Here is a 6480-nt window from a genome sequence, read left to right as displayed (position 1 = left end):
ATGGTTTTTATATAATTTTGCAAGTTTAGACAAACTTAATTCCTCAACAACTATTCAATCAAATATTCAAAACACTTCTGTTAGTTCGAATCCACTTTCCCTCGATGGTTAGCTATTAATTATGAACTATTCCCGTTGGTTACCAATTAATGTATTATTAGCAATTCGAGTCCAAATTTACTAATGTTGAATTAATTCATGTAGAGTTATGCATGGTCTTACATAATTTAACACAAAATCAATTATTAAATAGGATTGGAGTTATGTAAGATTGAGTTGACAAACACAATTATGGTCACAATATGTGTTCTCCAGATTAATGGTCACTAAACTACATAGAATATGAATTAAAGCAATCCAGTATCAAATTAAGTATGCTAGGTATAAACAATCAAACACAAGCCATTAACCAACTAGAAAAATCCTTACTAACGTAACTAAACCATGAGTTCCAACTTCATATAGCTAACAGAAGCAACTAGATTTAGCTACTCATAGAAACAATCAAACAAGTAAACTTCATAATTAAAAACATAGTAATGTACCAAACTAAGAATAAAGTAGATCTTCTTCTTCCTCCTTGGTTTCTGCCTTCTTCTCCTCTGAAAATTGACTTCTAGAATCTCTATTCTCCCCAGCTAACCTCCAAAATCCGTAAGCATCAAGAGTATTTATAATATTCGAAATCACCCTCCTCACGTTGTGAGAAAAGGCATCTCACGTCGTGAGCTCAGTATTAATCTGTATCGAACACAAATTCTTGCTTCCGGATGCTTATCTTCTAGAATCTACATGTTCACGTCGTGAGAACGACTTTCTGCTGAATTCTTCATCTCTTAAGCTTTTAACCTCCAAAGTTCCAATCCTTGTCGCTTTTAGTCCTTATTCTTCAAGATGACTTCTTTTGGCTGCAAAATGTAATTAGATCTTATAAGTACCATTTATCTATGCAAATAACCAAAATATTAAACAAAATGTATTCAAATATTGCCTAAAAATATGTATAAATTTGACAATATCAAATACCCTACACTTATCTTTTGTTTGCCCTCAAGCAAATCTAATTTATTTTTAATTCAAACCTTCATCATTAGCCTAACATAGAACAATCCATTTTGAACTCATTTATCACTACAAACCAAATTATATTTAGTGGCACAAGTTTTTAATGACATATTTCTTTTTGTGCTACTATATTAGGTTTTTAGTGGCACATATTTTTGTATGACACTATATCATGTTGAAAGTTCTAATTTTTGTTTAGCGCTAGTTATTTTTCCTTCTAATTTTCATTTCCCGCTCCTTATTCCCTCCACCATTGAAGGCATTGCACATACCCCTTTCAACTTCTAGGTCAAAACTCAAAAACACATTTGAAATTTTTGGATCCCCTGAGATCACAATCCCTTCCAATATCCAAAATCCACGTCGCTCCTACGTATCATGTCCTTGTTCGCTGCTGGTTAAATCTCGGCATGTCGTTGGTTGAAGCTCGTTCAAGATTAAATCCATCTCGGTATCTCACTGTCGATTGAAGATTTGTATATCTCATCATCGATTTCATCTTGTTTTTCTGCCCGTTGAACAAGTACGACTTCAGATCCCCTACATTCATCTCAAACCCTATATCTTGAGTTGTTAGATTTCCATTGAAAATGTAATCGGAAAATCCACGATAGTTACCTAATCCGGATTTCCCATTCCCCATTCGGTCCAGTTGCCATGCTACTAATATTTCAGATTGTACTCTTAGGGTCTTCCGTTAGGTAATCACCAGAGCTTAGTCTTAGGAGCTTGTCTTAGTCCGGTTTCATAGAATCTGCGTGCCATCTGTGGGACCTCAAGTAAAACATCCATTTGGCAACATACTAACTCCAAATTATTATTCGTGGCATTGATGACAAAAGATGATTCTGCATTCAAAATCACACCTTGTTGGTTACTGGCTAACTCCATTCATATCGAACTGCTTGTGACTTGAAGCTGCATGATTCTCATCATGGGTATTAAGGTTAAGTTTCTCTCCAAAATATGGAAATTGAAACTTTTTTTGCCTCTCAATATTCTCTGGCTTCACTGAATCTGTCTTCTTGTGGGTGTTTTGTTCCAGTAAAATGATACTCTTGTCCCTATATATAAATCTTTTCTCATTATAGCTTCTAATGGTGTTTCATTCACTGCTTTTATGCCCCCAATCGTCATCGACAAATCACTGAACCTTATTGGATTATAAAAGGGTCAAACCTATCATCTCTTGTTCACTTTGTTGAACTTCACAGTAAGTCAATCAACTATCGTTTGAAAAATCCGTTGGGTGGTTTGTCTGTATTTACACATTTTTAATACCCAAAAATGTAGCGTTTAGGCAGCGAGGGGATCTATATTGCTTCACTTATCTGCAAGTTTCTGAATGGACATTTGTATAATTAGAAATTTAGAATCAGCATTTGAGTGTAAGTGTATTTGTACCCTATCAAGCATAGAATGGTCATCTGCTATAAAATGTCACAAAACATCTTAAAGTGGATTCTTGGATTTCTTACCAACTTTATTTGCAGCACCACTATTAGTTTTACTGTATAGATTTTTACTGAGCTTGTACTTCCTCTAACTAAAAATGAAAATTACTTTAGATTCTTGCAAAACATGTTAAAAGGAATTCTTGTTGAAGGTTTTCTCAGATAACTTTTATTGTTGTTGCAGTTAATATGAAGATTTTTTGGTGTGCTCAATTCCCTCAAAAACCACATCTGGTAGTACTCCTGCTAGTCTTTTATCTTTGAACATATGACTTGACCATTATACCCTTGTGTTTGGCTTTGCGTATATTTATTTTGCAGTTTATCTTTTGATGTCATTTTGTGTTTTTTAGCTGTTTCTCTTTGTAATCAGTGTATTGTATTCTTTTGGTCCATGGCATTGAAAACCAAAGGATTGACACTGCTTATAAATTAAAGATACATCATGGGATTTTTTGTTGCTTCTCTTTTTGACATTTTTACCCCTGACTCTGGTATGAAGGTTTTCTCAGACAATTTTTACTATTATTGTTGTGCATGTGAAGCTTCGTTGGTGTGCTCAATTCCCTAAAAAATCACATCTGGTGGTATTCCTGCTAGCCTCTCATCCTTGTACATATGACTTGACCATTATACCCTTGGGTTTGCCTTTCCTCTGATCCTGTTATGTCTTTATTTTGCAGCTTATCTTTTGTTGTTTTTTGGCATTCTTTTAGATGCTTCCATTATACACTTGACAACCCTATTTCAGCCTTTTATTTTCCCCATGTTTCCATGGCTTCTAAAACTAATTTTTCGTACTAATCTAAGCATAAAGCAATAGCATACATGTGTTATTTTCTTTTGATTTTTTGTCGTTATAAATAATGTATTCACAACCATTTTATGTTATGTGTCTTATGTATTTGTTAGGAATTAAAAGAAGGCCATGTACTTCACCCACTTTACTTGAATGATGCACCAGAACCGGATTCAAATACTGTATCTTATTATTAGGTGAGACCCTTTTTTGTCTTTAAATAAATAATGTCAAGTTAGTTAAGGCTTTAAAGATTTCTAAGTTTCATCTGCCAAGTGTTTACTTCAATTGGTTTGTAATCGAATCGAAGGCTACTGTTAGAAGTTGTGCTTTGTGGCATATATCAATTCCATTTTTAAATTGTTATCTTAAATGTATTGAAAAAAAAAACGTACTTCTTTTCTTCCTATTTACAATATTTTACTTTCATTTACTGCTATAAATGTGAAAACCTTTCCAATTAATGTTCTAATAAGAAATTATCTATGTGGCATAAAATATTACAGAAATGGTCGTTGTGGCGGAAACTATTATAGAAGAGGTCTGTACGGCAGAAAGTTGTTACAAAAAAGTTCTATGTGGTAGAAAATGTTAAAGAAATGATCCATGTGGGTTAGCTCATACACAACAAGCATTGAGTAATTATGCAAAGTTTGGAGGTCAATCAAGTTTTGTGTTTTTTCTACAACAATATTTAGTTTGATAGTTTTAACTTTTGAGTGTTATTAGCATGACATTTAGACTTATTAATATTTTTTGAAAACTTTTTGGTACTAAATGTTGTTGTTAAACAAGTTAAATTTGAATTTAAGTGATGATATTGTGTTTTCTATTTGTTATCTTATTTATTATTTAATATTACATCTAAATTAAAAAAATACCAAACCAAATTTTCAATATCATTATTTTTGTGGTGAAAAAATATGCCAAAAGCATGAAAATAGTAATTATATTACCAAATATATTAGTGGCATAAAATAAATGCTACTAAAACCCAATAGTTTTTTAGTGGCATAAAAAAAATGCCACTAAAATCCATAAGGCTGCAGCGACACAATTGAGAAGTGTCACTAAAGGCCTTTAGTGGCAGCGCTTTTAGTGGTACTTTTCTTTTTGTGTCGCTCATTCCCCAGGGGGCTTTTAGTGTCACTTTTTCGGTTTTTAGTGTCATTTTTTCGGTGCCATTAAATGTCATTTAGTTTGTAGCGTATTATACCAAGACCGCAATGTGTATATTTGTGTCTAAATCTCCTAATACTCCCCAATCCTAAATACTCACAATCCTTATGAACCTTCACCCCTTAGCTTATATGACATTCATTTCTGCAACCCTCCGAATCAATCCTCATAAATCTTTCTTAACCTCAAGGTATTTTTGGTTAAGCTACCCAAGCATACATAATTTAGAAATTACAACTTTAGATACCACAATGGAGCTCTTTTGAATTCTTCACTTCTTTGATATTTGATCTTTGATTTCTTTGAATTCACCACCTTTTTGTTTGATTTTTGGTATCTTCAACTTTTTAATTATTCAGAATTTTTGATCTTTTGATCTTCATACTTGATAGCTCCAAGATTCTTACAACTTTTTGGTAATTTCTCTCTCTTTTTTTTAAACATATATCCCACTTTTTTTTGCTCAAATCCTACATGCTTAAGCAAGGGAGCTTAACTTCAACCTTTATTGGTTAGAGGTATTAGTCTAAGTGAAATGACTACATAAGCTCTTCTGGATAGATTTCAGGTACAGGCTGCAAAACTTATTATGCCATATAAACTACCAGATTACCTTTCATATCTCATGGATTTTCACTAGGAATGGAAAGCCACAAATATACTATAACACATGTAGGCTCAATTAAACATTTGAGCTCGCATTGGATCATCTCACGCAACACTTAGCAACTTAAGTTCAAACTATTACTAGATTTAATTTTTAGATTATTATTTCAAATCTATTTCTAAAATTTTAAATTTTAAATTTTTTAATTTAATTAATTTTCTAGCAATTTACTTTTTCAACCCCCTACCCCACACTTATTACATACAATGCCCTTATTGTATGAATAAAATAATATAATAAAAAGGGAGAAAAAAGAACAGACTCCCCTGGGATAGAAGTGGCGAGATCAAATTCTGAACAGTGCGGATAACTTGAACATCTTGAATTTGGACGTCTTCAAATATGGAACTTGGATCTTCAACAAGTGAGATATGTAAATGTGCCGACAAGAATTTGAATCCGAGACTTGAATCTTCAATAAACGTGGTGTACAAAAATCTTCAAAGCATAATAGAACAATGTGAGAAAGCATACGCCACATTGCGTAGTTGAGAGAAAGATTCATAAACAACTTTATGATATTTCCAATGAGGGAAATAGTGACCCATGAAAGAAATATGAAATAAAGGTCTTTAATTTCGTAGAAATTTCGGATTCACGACGTGAGTCATAGTATCCACGACGTGATGGCGAATAAAATTGAGTTCCAAAAAGTCCTGATAACGAGCTCACGACGTGAGATATAAATGCTCACGTCGTGAGAACTGGGTCTCACAGAATGCAGTTTTGCAAAGTCTTCTTTCAATAAGTGCAATGCAAACATTGTCTTAACAGATCAAGACCCTTCTCAAACTCTATATTACGTGACTTTTCTATAGACTTGCTTCTCTCTCGATTAACCCCACACTTATCTAAGATTGTGGGTCTCGCCTCTTGACTCTAAATACCCGGCTAAAACTTGTATACGCTCTCATATCTCTAATTCTCCATTTCCGCGTTTTTCTCTCACAAATTTCTGTAAATAAACAACCAAAGGAAGTGGAAAAGAAACATAACAATCTTAAAGTATTGTTACACAACCAAATCAAACCAAAATAAAATCAAACATACCGAAAATAAACTAGACAAAAACTAAAATAAAAGGATAAAAATTAATCATCATCCTCCTCATCATACATTCCGCTTCCTCCAGATCCATCTCCACCCCGGTTCTGATAGTCACTCCACATAGGACATATTGGATAGTGATTTCCTAAGTGAGGTGGTTGCTCAACATTGAAGTGTCGGTCCAAGTTTTCCATCGTGCCCCCAATCCAGTTCACACTAAAAAACAATTGGTCAAAATAACTGGGCATAGCATCTCCTCCAAAAGTAGC

The 6480-nt window shown here is 33.4% G+C and overlaps 1 long non-coding RNA gene across 1 annotated transcript; it reads left to right on the top strand.

The window, feature by feature from the left end:
* The first annotated feature begins 1278 nt into the window (after window positions 1-1278).
* Window positions 1279-4150, top strand: LOC145138357 (uncharacterized). The gene is made up of 4 exons (XR_013721458.1): window positions 1279-2011; window positions 2704-2753; window positions 3432-3515; window positions 3825-4150. It is a non-coding gene; the product is annotated as an uncharacterized LOC145138357 (long non-coding RNA).
* The last annotated feature ends 2330 nt before the right edge of the window (window positions 4151-6480 follow it).

The sequence above is a fragment of the Lactuca virosa genome, chromosome 9 (genome assembly GCF_052849685.1).
Source record: "Lactuca virosa cultivar CGN04683 chromosome 9, Lactuca_virosa_CGN04683_v6, whole genome shotgun sequence".
NCBI lineage: Eukaryota > Viridiplantae > Streptophyta > Magnoliopsida > Asterales > Asteraceae > Lactuca > Lactuca virosa.
This window is presented reverse-complemented; position numbering and strand designations above follow the sequence as displayed.